Consider the following 12,627-nt stretch of genomic DNA (forward strand, 5'->3'; position numbering starts at 1 on the left):
GGGCACTGGGCATAGGGGAGAGTGCATGTGTGTTCCCCGAGGTCTCTCCCAGCTGTTTGAAACTTTTTAACAGTCATAAAACACCTGTTCCCCACTCATATCTAGCTAACTGCCTACCTATCATTGCAGATGCATGTTATGTTTCATGAAAAAAGGAAAAAAAAAGGGAACATGACTAAGAGGATGGTACCAAGAACACTGAGGGCAGAATTGAAATTCATAGAAAAATATTCCCTGGACTGAGACCTACTCACAGAACTGCCAATATTTGTCCAATTGGATGTTATAATTACTATCAACTAGTTTCTTCCTTTGTCCTCCCAATTTTTCTTTTTTTTTTGAATGAGAATACTTGTAGTGGCCACCCTCGGCCTATCCTGGTATTATATGTTGGGTGTTCGTTGGGGAAAAGGAGGCAGGTTACTTCTCTCTGTACTTTCTCAGATCCATAGATTTGGAGAGGTCCCACTTGAGGTGCTGTACGTAAGCAACTACATTTGGGTTGCTTTATTTGTATCTAGACCTTATTTAGATGTTGGGTTTATGGACTTTGAAATGATGCTATAAGGATGAAACTCAAGGTAATTTGGAGGGGATAGAATACATTTGCATAGTAGAAAGATGACTCATTGGTTACCTGAGGAAAGACTCCGGTTGGCAGGCTCTAGGATGGCCCCCAATGAACTTTGGCTCCTGGTTAATGCTCTGGTATAATTTCCTTCACTAAATGTGGGCTATATATATTTTTCTTTTTTTACTTGCTTCTAATGAACAAAATATGGCAGAAATAATGGGATGTCACATCTGGTATTAGGTTTTAAAAAGAGTCTTCTATCTTGGGAATTCTTTCTTGTTTCTCTCTTGCTCTAGCTTTAATTGTCTCTATATCTTACTTTGCTTTGGAAAAAGAAAGGTTATCACAGTGTCTGTATTCCTGTGGAAATAACCACATGGTAAGGACTTGTCTTATGGCAACCGCCACATAAGTGTGCTTAGAAGCAGTTTCTCCTCCACATGAGCCTGAAATGACTGTAGTCTCAGATAACATCATGATTGAAGCTTTGTGAAATACCCTTAGTTAAATTCATCCAACTATATTGTTCCCAAATTTCTGCCCTACAGAAACTATGAGATAATAGGTGGTCTGTGCTTTCAGCTGCTAAGTTTGGGGACAATTTGTTACACAGCAATGAATAATGAATACATTGGGTTATGAAATGTCTTATTAACCTCAGCTCTGTCTTCTGTAAATCCTTTTAAATAACAAAAGATAAGAGAAAATGGCATGTTATTGGTCCCAGAAATTATGATTCTCTTTAACTGTAATACATTTCTTTTGCTAAAACATAGAAAGTGGTCATATTCATTACCCATGACACACATACTAAAGAGAAATTTTTATTTGTAAATACTACAACAAATTTCAAACATGTCATTGAAGAGTCTGTTCAGTGTTGATAAAGCTATTCTTCAGTTGTCTTAGAAGGGATTTTAGAAAAGGATAAGATTCAAGCACAAATAAATTCCTTAGTAATAATATATATTATTTAATCATATATCTATTATATATATACACATAATATGTCAATATATATATATGAGACCAAAATAATAAGATAATCAAACTCCCAGCCTGAATTCATCAGTCATCTGAGAGACTGAATTTCATCATTCTGTCTTGAAATATAGAATACTATGTATTTCATTGTGAAGTTACACAGAAAAAAGGGATCAATTATACCAATGATATTTTAAAATCACTGTAGTCTTGGCTACAAAATAAAAACCAAAATAAAATATGTCACCCCAAATCTGATTAAATTAATATAAAAGTTAAATTGACATTTCATAAGTTATTTTTTTTAATATGAAGCACTTCAGGGATTTGTTTGTCATCCTTGTCCAAGGGCCTTACAAATCTCTGTATAGTTCCAATTTTAATGTATGTGCTGCTGCAGCAAGCATGTTAGTTTTTGTTCTAATAGAATCTTTCTCTCTATAGCAATTTGATAAAGAACATAATAAAAATATACCATCACTAATTTGAAATTGAATTATTTGCTATTTAGGTTTTTATAGCTACAGTGCTAAAAGGGACTATTAGCAATGTATGTATTATCTGTCTACTTACTAGTTTATAACTTGTTTCTCCACTTTGCCTATTTTTTGTATGCCTGGAAATTAGGAGATAGATATGTGTATAACCTTTTTTTTTTTTGCCCCAGAACAGGTTCTTAAATCATTGTTTCTTGTTATAATACACTGCTTCTTATTGATTAGATATTTTTTACTGGGCAAGTTGGCTATATCAATAAATCATTGGACTCAGTTATAACATTAGTACAAAGATATAAGTATAAATATAGATAGTGCCTTCTTAGTGCTAAAGAAAGAACTGTCAAGTAAATAAGCAATATCCTTGAGGTCAAGAAGCATAGAGTCAAGGAAATTAAACAATTAAGCAAACAATTGTGATTAAAGTGTGTTAGGGGAATAAGTTAAGTTAAAAGGATTTAACACTACTTATGATGGATTATAAAATTTAAGTGAGTTATGGAAAGAAGTGAAGACAGGATGTCTTCATAAATATTGACCCAATGGTGAGATAAATGCATTAGAGAGATTGACAAAGTCAAAGAATTGTGAATAAAGAACTTGATTTTAGCACAAATTTGCTATGGAAACTATGTGGCTGGAAGAGCTACCAAAATAAGGAAAGGCTTCTTATTTATGAAAGAGGGCTTCTTTGTCATGATAATACCTATAGGGAGATTGGGAATTGTGCTGTGAGTCAGAGAAGGGGAGTGTGTGTTTCTTTCACCGTTCTAGGAAAAACCAAAGAGGAGATCACTAAGTCATATCTCCACCAACTTGTAGTAGTGGAGATAGAATGTGTGGCCATGACACCATGTGATTTATGTATTTAATACCATGATTCTAGAACTAAATTCCCTTAATTTTAAAAAAGTTATTCCATTACACCTAACATCCCTCTATGCTTTTGCCTCTAACAAAAATCTTGAACACCTGTTTTTTTGTTTTCCTTTTTGTCAAATGGATTCCTATTTTCATTTCAGTGTTCTAAATTGCATACTCCCATGCTCCGCCTTCGTTCTCAAAACTTACATTATACTTTCACTCTTGATCTGCGACCACCTAGCTCTCATTAACTTAGAATAAAGTGGGGGGCGGAGCAAGATGGCGGAGGAGTAGGAGACCTGGATTTCCTCTGGTCTCAGGAATTCAGCTGAATAGGGATCAAACCATTCTGAACACCTACGAACTCAACAGGAGATCGAAGAGGAGAGTAGCAACAACTCTCTGAACAGAGAAGCGACCACTTACTGGAAGGTAGGACGTGCAGAGAAGTGAATCCGAGGCGATATTCGGGAGGAGAGACGGTGGGGGAGGGGGCCTCCATCGGCCGCTTCTGGCAAGTGATAGAGCCGCGGAGCACAAAATCGGAACTTTTATAAGTCGGCTCCGCGGAGGGACGTCGCTCCAGTGGCTAAGCGGGAGGTGGAACCCTTGTGGGACAGTGTGGTCTCAGGACCCTCGGGGTCACAGAAAGACCGGGGGTGCCTGAGTGCGGCAGAGCTCCCAGGTATCGGAGCGGGGAAGCCGGCTGCAGAGACGGAGCTGAGGCGCGGGCTCTCAGCTCGGGGTGGCCATAAACTGTGATCCGCAGCCCACTCGGGCCACTGCCCCTCCAGCAGGGACCCAACAAGCGGCAGATCCAGGGAGACTCCCTTTCCTCCCCCCGGGAGGAGTAGAGCGGGAGCACACCGCAGAGATCTGCTGGGTTTGGAGACTCCACACGGGGTCGGGTGCCAGAGATAGAAACGCTCGGTCACAGGCCGGGTGAGCACGGAGTGCGGCCAGAGACCGGGGACACGGGAGTGACTGGCTGCTTTTCTCTGGGGGCACACTGGGGAGTGGAGCCCCGAGTTCTTGCCTCCTCTGGGGTGGAGATTGGGAGGCCGCCATTTTCACTGTCATCCTCCAAGGCCTTACGGAAAGCTTGCAGGGAACAAAAGCTCCTGAGAGCAAACCCGAGCAGCTTGCTTAGCTGGGACCGACAAGGGCGGGGCAATTCCGCCTCCGGCAAAGACATTTGGGAACCATGGCAACAGGCCCCTCCCCCAGAAGATCAGCACGAATAGCCAGCAAGCCAAGACCAAGTTTACCAATCAAGGAGAATGGGAGAGCTCCAGCGCTAGGGGAATACTGCACATAGAATTCATGGCTTTTTTTACCATGATTCATTAGTTTTTCAAAGTTAATTTTTTAACTGTTTTTTTAATTTCTCTTTTTCCCTTTTTCAACCAACATCTTATCAATCCCTCTTTTTAAGAAAACATTTTTTTATTTTTCATTTTAGAGTCATATTTTATCCCTTCATAGTAGTTGCCCTTATTTTTGGCATATATATATATATATATATAAGTTATTCTCTCTTTAAAATTTTGAGATACAGTTTCTTCTAACAGATCAAAATATACCCAAAATCACTAGTGTATGGCTTTGTTCTAGTCTCCTGCCTGATCACAGTCTCCCTTTTTTTTTTTTAATTTTCTTCTTTCTTTTTTCAAACAACTTATCGTATCAATTCCTTTTATAAAATCTTTTATAATTTTCATCTTTACAGTCATCTTCCATCCGTTCATTCTACCAACCCTTATTTTGTACATATATAAGTCTTTCTTCCTTTAAAATTTTAGGAGGCACTTTTTTCTCACAGACCAAAATACACCCAAAATCTAGTGTGTGGCATTGATCTATGCACTAGCCTGATCATATTTGATCATATTCGTTTTTTTTGTATTGTTCTGTTTTTGTTTTTAATCTTTTTCTTTCTTTCTTTCTTTTCTCTTTCTTTTTTCTTTCTTTCCCTTTCTTTTCCCCTGGTTTCAGGTCTTTTCTGATTTGTATAGAGTATATTTGCTGGGGGCATTGTTAACCTGTTAGCATTTTGTTCTCTCATTCATCTGTTCTCCTCTGGACAAAATGACAAGATGAAAAAAATCAACTCAGCAAAAAGAACAAGAGATAGTACCATCAGCCAGGGACCTACTCAATACGGACATTAGTACGATGTTGGACCTAGAGTTCAGAATCATGACTTTAAAGATACTAGCTGGGCTTGAAAAAAGCATGGAAGTTATTAGAGAAACCCTTTCGGGAGAAATAAAATAACTAAAATCTAACTAAATCGAAATCAAAAAGGCTATTAATGAGGTGCAATCAAAATGGGGGCACTAACTGCTAGGATAAATGAGGCAGAAGAGAGAATCAGCAATATAGAAGACCAAAAGATGGAAAATAAAGAGGCTGAGAAAAAGAGAGAGAAACAACTACAGGATCACAAGGGCAGAATTCGAGAGATAAGCGATACGATAAGATGAAACAACATTAGAATAATTGGGATCCCAGAAGAAGAAGAAGAAAGAGAGAGAGGGGCAGAAGGTATATTGGAGCAAATAATAGCAGAGAAATTCCCTAATGTGGGGAAGGAAACAGGCATCAAAATCCAGGAGGCACAGAGAACCCCTCTCAAAATCAATAAAAATATGTCAACACCCCGACATCTAATAGTAAAACTTACGAGTCTCAGAGACAAAGAGAAAATCCTGAAAGCACCTAGGGAGAAGAGATATGTAACCTACAATGGTAGAAATATTAGATTGGCAACAGACCTATCCACAGAGACATGGCAGGCCAGAAAGGACTGGCATGATACCTTCAAAGCACTACATGAGAAAAATAAGTAGCCAAGAATACTATATCCAGCTAGGCTCTCATTGAAAATTGAAGGAGAGTTAAAAAGCTTCCAGGACAAACAAAAACTAAAGGAATTTGCAAACACGAAACCAGCCCTCCAAGAAATATTGAAAGGCGTCCTCTAAGCAAAGAGAGAGACTAAAAGCAGCACAGATCAGAAAGGAACAGAGACAATATATAGTAACAGTCACCTGACAGGCAATACAATGGCACTAAATTCATACCTTTCAATAGTTACCCTGAATGTAAATGGACAAAATGCCCCAATCAAAAGACACAGGCTTTCAGATTGGATTAAAAAACAAGACCCATCGATATGCTATCTGAAAAAGACTCATTTTAGACCCAAAGACACCCCCAGATTGAAAGTGAGGGGGTGGAATACCATTTACCATGCTAATGGACACCAAAAGAAAGCTGGGGTGGCAATCCTTATATCAGACAAATTAGATTTTAAACCAAAGACTGTAATAAGAGATGGGGAAGGACACTCTATCCTACTTAAAGGGTCTATCCAACAAGAAGATCTAACAATTATAAATATCTATGCCCCGAACATGGGAGCAGCCAATTATATAAGGCAATTAATAACAAAAGCAAAGAAACACTTTGACAGCAATACAATAATAGTGGGGGACTTTAACACCCCCTTGACTGAAATGGACAGATCATCTAAGCAAAAGATCAACAAGGAAATAAAGACTTTAAATGACACACTGGACCAAATGGACTTCACAGACATATTCAGAACATTCCATCCCAAAGCAACGGAATACACATTCTTCTCTAGTACCCATGGAACACTCTCCAGAATTGATCACATCCTAGGTCACAAATCAGGTCTCAACCAGTACCAAAAGATTGGCATTATTCCCTGCATATTTTCAGACCACAATGCTTTGAAACTAGAACTCAATCACAAGAGGAAAGTTGGAGAGAACTCAAATACATGGAGGCTAAAGAGCATCCTACTAAGGAATGAATGGGTCAACCAGGAAATTAAAGATGAACTAAAAAAATTCATGGAAACCAATGAAAATGAAAACACAACTGTTCAAAATCTTTGGGATACAGCAAAGGCAGTCCTGAGAGGAAAGTATATAGCAATACAAGCCTTTCTCAAGAAACAAGAAAGGTCTCAAATACACAACCTAACACTACACCTAAAGGAGTTGGAGAAAGAACAGCAAATAGAGCCTAAACCCAGCAGGAGAAGAGAAATAATAAAGATCAGAGCAGAAATCAATGAAATAGAAACCAAAAAAACAGTAGAGCAGATCAACGAAACTAGAAGCTGGTTCTTTGAAAGAATTAACAAGATTGATAAACCCCTGGCCAGACTTATCAAAAAGAAAAGAGAAATGACCCAAATCAACAAAATCATGAATGAAAGAGGAGAGATCACAACCAACACCAAAGAAATACAAACAATTATAAGAACATATCATGAGCAACTGTATGCCAGCAAATTAGATAACCTGGAAGAAATGGGTGCATTCCTAGAGATGTATCAACTACCAAAATTGAACCAGGAAGAAATAGAAAACCTGAACAGACCTATAACCACTAAGGAAATTGAAGCAGTCATCCAAAATCTCCCAACAAACAAAAGCCCAGGGCCAGATGGCTTCCCAGGGGAATTCTATCAGGCATTTAAAGAATTAATACCTATTCTCCTGAAACTGTTCCAAAAAATAGAAATGGAAGGAAAATTTCCAAACTCATTTTATGATACCAGCATTACCTTGATCCCCAAACCAGACAAAGACCCCATCAAAAAGGAGAACTACAGACCAAGATCCTTGATGAACATGGATGCAAAAATTCTCACCAAAATACTAGCCAATAGGGTCCAACAGTACATTAAAAGGATTAGTCACCATGACCAAGTGGGATTTATCCCTGGGCTGCCAGGCTGGTTCAACATCTGCAAATCAATCAACGTTATACGATACATTAACAAAAGAAAGAACAAGAATCATATGATCCTCTCAATAGATGCAGAAAAAGCATTTGGCAAAGTACAGCATCCTTTCTTGATCAAAACTCTTCAGAGTATAGGGATAGAGGGTACATACCTCAATATCATAAAAGCCATCTATGAAAAACGTACAGCCAATATCATTCTCAATGGGGAAAGCTCAGAGCTTTTCCCCTAGGGTCAGCAACGTGGCAGGGATGTCCACTATCACCACTGTTATTCAACATAGTATTAGAAGTCCTAGCCACAGCAATCAGACAACAAAAAGAAATCAAAGGCATCCAAATCGGCAAAGAGGAAGTCAAACTCTCATTCTTTGCAGATGATAGGATACTGTATGTAGAAAACCCAAAAGACTCCACCCCAAAACTGCTAGAACTCATACAGGAATTCAGTCAAGTAGCAGGCTATAAAATCAATGCACAGAAATCAGTGGCATTCCTATACACCAACAACAAGACAGAAGAGAGAGAAATTAAGGAGTCAATCCCATTTACAACTGCACCCAAAACCATAAGATACCTAGGAATAAATTTAACCAAAGAGGCAAAGGATCTGTACTCGGAAAACTATAAAATACTCATGAAAGAAATTGAAGAAGACACAAGAAATAGAAAAACATTCCATGCTCATGGATTGGAAGAACAAACATTGTGAAGATGTCAGTGCTACCTAGAGCAATCTACACATTCAGTGCAATCCCCATCAAAATACCATCCACTTTTTTCAAAGAAATGGAACAAATAATCCTAAAATTTGTATGGAACCAGAAGAGACCCCGAATAGCCAGAGGAATGTTGAAAAAGAAAAGAAAAGAAGCTGGCGGCATCAAAATTCCAGACTTCCAGCTCTATTACAAAGCTGTCATCATCAAGACAGTATTGTACTGGCACAAAAACAGACACATAGAACACATGGAACAGAATAGAGAGCCCAGAAATGGACCCTCAACTCTATGGTCAACTCATCTTTGACAAAGCAGGAAAGAATGTCCAATGGCAAAAGGACAGTCTCTTCAACAAATGGTGTTGGGAAAATTGGACAGCCACATGCAGAAGAATGAAACTGGACCATTTCCTTACACCACACACAAAAATAGACTCCAAATGGTTGAAAGACCTAAACATGAGACAGGAGCCCATCAAAATCCTAAAGGAGAACACAGGTAGCAACCTCTTCAACTTCAGCCACAGCAACTTCTTCCTAGAAACATCGTCAAAAGCAAGGGAAGCAAGGGCAAAAATGAACTATTAGGATTTCATCAAGATGAAAAGCTTTTGCACAGCAAAAGAAACAGTCCACAAAACCAAAAGACAACCAACAGAATGGGAGAAAATATTTGCAAATGACATATCAGATAAAGGGCTAGTATCCAAAATCTATAAAGAACTTATCAAACTCAACACCCAAAGAACAAATAATCCAATCAAGAAATGGGCAGAAGACAGGAACAGACATTTTTCCAAAGAAGACATCCAAATGGCCCACAGACACATGAAAAAGTGCTCAACATCTCTCGGCATCAGGGAAATCCAAATCAAAACCTCCATGAGATACCACCTCACACCAGTCAGAATGGCTAAAATTCACAAGTCAGGAAACAACAGATGTTGGTAGGGATGTGGAGAAAGGGGACCCCTCCTACACTGTTGGTGGGAATGCAAGCTGGTGCAACCACTCTGGAAAACAGTATGGAGGTTCCTCAAACAGTTGAAAGTAGAGCTACCATACGATCCAGCAATTACACTACTGGGTATTTACCACATAGATACAAATGTAGGGATCCGAAGGGGTACGTGCACCCCGATGTTTATAGCAGCAATGTCCACAATAGCCAAACTGTGGAAAGTGCCAAGATGTCCATCGACAGATGAATGGACAAAGAAGAAGTGGTATATATACACAATGGAATATTATGCAGCCATCAAAAGGAATGAGATCTTGCCATTTGCAACAATGTGGATGGAACTGGAGGGTGTTATGCTGAGTGAAATAAATCAATCAGAGAAAGACATGTATCATATGACCTCACTGATATGAGGAATTCTTAATCTCAGGAAAGAAACTGAGTGTTGATGAGGGGTAGGGGTTGGGAGGGATGGGGTGGCTGGGTGATAGACATTGGGGAGGGTATGTGCTATGGTGAACGCTGTGAATTGTGCAAGACTGTTGAATCACAGATCTGTACTTCTGAAACAAATAATGCAATATATGTTAAGAAAAAAGAAAAAGAAGAAGATAGCAGGAGGGGAAGAATGAAGGGGAGTAAGTCAGAGGGGGAGACGAACCAAGAGAGACGATGGACTCTGAAAAACAAACTGAGTGTTCTAGAGGGGAGGGGCATGGGGGGATGGGTTAGCCAGGTGATGGGTATTAAGGAGGGCACGTTCTATGTGGAGCACTGGGTGTTATGCACAAACAATGAATCATGGAACACTAAATCAAGAACTAATGATGTAATGTATGGTGATTAACATAACAATAAAAAAATTAAAAAAAAAACTTAGAATAAAGTGGACAATTGGGCCAATTCTTGTCTGGTCTACCTCTGCTTCTCTAATGTTACTTTACTCTCCCCAGCTCACTATGTTCTAGCATCATTGGTTCTCTGAGACTCTATATCATGCTATCTTCTTTCCTATTTCAGGTGTTTTGTATTTGATTTCCCTTATCTCTAAAAACTTATCTCCTAGTTCTTGGGTGATCAACTTCTTCCATTCCTTTGGGTCATGATTGGGTCTCTACAGTAAGTCAGTCCTTACCTCCCATCACCTTGATTTGCTGCCTCTCACACTCATTATTAATTGTCTATTGAATCCCCTTTTTAATTCCTGTCTGATGGGCTGATTTTATAGTGTGTTGTGTGCATTTTTTATTTTTTGTAAGTCTCACTTCATCATGAGAATATAAAACTTAAGAAACTTTAATGTAATATTGCTTTCAATATACTATAAGCAAACATTTCTGCATTGTCCATTCTGTGTGTAGTAGACATTGGATAATATAAGATATTCAGTTTCTTTTCTAACAGTCACCAAAAAAGAAAAAGTAAAAACAATTTAACACTTGGAAAGCAATACTGCATTAAACATTTCTTAAGGGTTCTGAGACAGCTAATATATTCCTGAAACTTAGATTATTATAAATGAGTCATTTTCAGCAGGGGAACATTCTTATTTTTTTGAAAATTAAAGTCTTTTATTCACGATACCATTATTTTTAAGATTCTTAACATTATGTATTTTTTTCTCCTTTTTCTACAAAGGCAAAGAAATGGGCAGTATAAAAGGAACAATCGTATGCTCTGATCCGTTATAATCATTCAAACAAGCTAATCATTAACATGTACCTTTTCAAGCTTTGAATCTCCAAACCCACAAACTTTGAGGGAGAAAAATGAAGTAATTAGACCTGTTTTCTGTAAATACTGCCATTTACGGAATATATATTATGGGCTACATTGCTAGGTGCTTTGTCCTATTCTCATTCTATGCCATTTAATTCTTGGCTTGAACTAACAATGTTGTCATTACTAATGATGATAAGAAGATAAAGAAAACAAGTAGAAGATAAAGAAAACAAGAAAAAAATATAAGAGGAAACTCAGTTTGAGAAATTAGTAAGTTTCTTAAAGGTAGTTATAAAAGTGTGTGTGATGGTTAATATTTTGTGTCAATTTGACTGAGCCATGATGCCCAGACATTTGATGAAACATCACATTTCTGGATGTTTCTGTGAGGATGGTTTGGGGTGAATATTAGCATTTAAATCTGTGAGCTGTCTGTAAAGCAGATTGCCCTCTGTAATTTGGTTGGGACTCATCCAGTCAGTTGAGGGTCTCACTAGAACAAAGACTGAGTTCCTCCGAGCAACTGGGAATTCTACCCACAGATGACACTTAGGCCAGGACTGTAACATCAGCTCTTCCAGTTTTTCAGGCTACCCTGCATATTTTGGAGTTGCTAGCCTTCATAACCATGTGGATCAGTTCCTTAAAATAAATCTTTGTATATGCACGCATGCTATTGATTCTGTTTCTCTGGAGACCCTGAATAATACAGAGTGGATCAAGGATTATAACCCAGAACTGTCTGATCCCAAAGCCCCTACTCTTACCAAAATACACATTGTACCCTGCAAAATATAAACCTCAAAGAATGATTTGGTCAGACTTTAGAGTGTAGCATATTTTAGCTGATAGTTTAGTCAATTGGGTAGAAACCAGGCTGAATGATTAAAGTTCTAAATTAACATAAAGGAAGAATAACAGTATAGTACAGTAGTTAAGGACACAGAATTGAGAACAGGAAGCTCAGCATTCCAATTCCAGCTCTACTGTCTAACTGGGAGAACTTGGGCAAGTTATTTAATTTCCTTATAATGAAGCCTGTAGGAACCCATCCAGGATTCCTTGGATCTAGATCCCTTTAACTGTTTTGTTCATTCCAGCTTCACCTATGTGTTACTGGCTTCAAACTGCAACATTAGGAACTCTACTCAAAAGACTCCCATTTGCATCTAAAGCTGTTTTGACTGTAGGTAGAGAGAGAGGACGTGCCTGGAAGCTTATAACTGCCTGGGGTATTGTTAGCCAAGGACTAACTGATGCAGTAGGGTAAAAATTCAGCTCATTTGCCTTCAGGACAATATATAAGGCCTAATTTATATTCTAGAACTTCCCCCTGGGATAAGGTCACGCTTAGCTAGAAATTACACCTTACTTGGCTTCTTTACCTTCCCACCCTGCTTCCTCTATTTCCTTCTGGTTTCTCCTGGGAGTACTTTCTAGATAAATCATTTGCTTAATAATCCTCATCCCAGTCTCCTTTGGGGAAAATTGAATAAAGACATCAAGTTTCTCATCT

At 38.4% G+C, this 12,627-nt stretch overlaps 1 non-coding gene across 1 annotated transcript; it reads right to left on the reverse strand.

The window, feature by feature from the left end:
- Window positions 1–1,861: 1,861 nt before the first annotated feature.
- Window positions 1,862–1,965, reverse strand: LOC114213235 (U6 spliceosomal RNA). The gene has a single exon (XR_015767940.1). It is a non-coding gene; the product is annotated as a U6 spliceosomal RNA (small nuclear RNA).
- Window positions 1,966–12,627: the final 10,662 nt, after the last annotated feature.

The sequence above is a fragment of the Eumetopias jubatus genome, unplaced genomic scaffold (genome assembly GCF_037043125.1).
Source record: "Eumetopias jubatus isolate StellerSeaLion01/CBP00866 unplaced genomic scaffold, mEumJub1_p1.0 scaffold_3, whole genome shotgun sequence".
Classification (NCBI taxonomy): Eukaryota; Metazoa; Chordata; class Mammalia; order Carnivora; family Otariidae; genus Eumetopias; species Eumetopias jubatus.